Here is a 1,547-nt window from a genome sequence, read left to right on the forward strand (position 1 = left end):
TGGGACCTCAGAAGGCTTTTAGGACCAATTAGTAGGCTCTGTGTCCAGGAGAAAATGAATATAATACCAGTAATGTTAATGCTCTCCTACAGCTCTTCTGGGAAAATCTAAATCGTTGAAGCATCCTCCTCTGTTTCCAGCTGGGAGGTGGGGCCTGTCAGTCCTGTCTGCCATGAGGCCTGATGTGGGCCACCTTGGCCAAGTATCCTGCAGAGCCACACTTAACGCAAGTGAGTGGGAGTTCCTCTCTACTCCCTTGCGTATATGTGGCTCTCATCTGTGACACTGTCTACTTAAGTGGCCCAGCTTTCCACAGTGGAAGCAATTCTGACCTCCTTTATTACCTTTGGGTGGCACTGTATACAAGTAAGACTTCCTTTTCCTGACACAGGCCCTAAACTGGCAGCAAAGCTGCCCCAATAATTTTGGTCATTCTCTGGTCTTTTCTCTTCCCTCTCGATCCCTGTTGTTAAAAGAGGCAAAAAATTTAAGCAAATGTATAACAAATAATTTTGAACATTATAATCTTTAAGCTTAAGGCTAGAAGTATTAACAATATCATCATTTCCAATCCAGAGATACATGTTCCAATGCAGTACCTATTTTCCATAAATTGTTTTGGTAAAAGGAAAGTTGTAAGTGTGGATACATTCCCACTATTCCTCCTCCATGTTATTAGCTTGAGCAGTTATAACTCCATTCCCATCCTTACTCTAACTTAATTCTTTTTTTAAAAAAAAAATTAAATTTGTTATTAGTTTCAGTGAAAGTACATGGAGGTTTTGGATTTCCATTCATTCATTTCTGTAGACTTGTGCCCTCCCAAGGCTTCCTCCCACCCTAGAACACTACCCTCTTGGAAAAGTAAAAGAAAACATTCTTTCATTGTTTTACAAACCGTCCCCCAGGTCCACTCCACCATGTAGCCATAGTTCTAGACTCCTGTCATGACAGAAATACCTAATCACATATCTCTTTTAAACAGTTTTCTCCCTCCTATGTTTCAGTGCAGTATACATTACTGAACCCATCTTATTCAGTCTCTCCCCAACCCCAAGGTCAGTCCTGTTCTACAACAGTGGCACCATGCAATATATGTCCTTTTGTGACTGGGATATTTCACTCAGCATAATGTTCTCCAGAGTAAACCATTGTGAATAATATTGCACGAGTTCCTTTTTTTTCAATGAAGCATCGTATTCCATAGTGTGAATATACAACAGCTTCTCTAGCCCATCGTTTGTTGAGGGGCACTTAGGTTGTTTCCAACTTCTTGCTATTGTGAACAAAGCTACAATAAGCATGGGTGTGCATATATCTGCTCGGATGATACTTACGGTCTCTTCGGGGTATATTCCCGTTAGTGGAATTGCTGGGTGAAATGGTATCTCTATTTGCAACTTTTTGAGAAAGTGCCATACCACTTTCCGCAGGGGTTGCACCATTTTATACTCTCACCAACACTGAATAAGGGTTCCAGTTTCTCCACAACCTCGCCAGCATTTATTGCTTGCTGTTCTGTTAAATTTTGCTATTTTGACTGGGGT

At 41.1% G+C, this 1,547-nt stretch overlaps 1 protein-coding gene across 1 annotated transcript in view; it reads left to right on the top strand.

Annotated features, from left to right (window-relative positions):
• Positions 1-1,547, top strand: part of NRG3 (neuregulin 3) — a 1,124,911-nt gene that overhangs the window by 806,489 nt on the left and 316,875 nt on the right. The window lies entirely within an intron of this gene.

This window comes from Elephantulus edwardii, unplaced genomic scaffold, assembly GCF_000299155.1.
Source record: "Elephantulus edwardii isolate Elephantulus edwardi_28Jun2011 unplaced genomic scaffold, EleEdw1.0 scaffold00421, whole genome shotgun sequence".
NCBI lineage: Eukaryota > Metazoa > Chordata > Mammalia > Macroscelidea > Macroscelididae > Elephantulus > Elephantulus edwardii.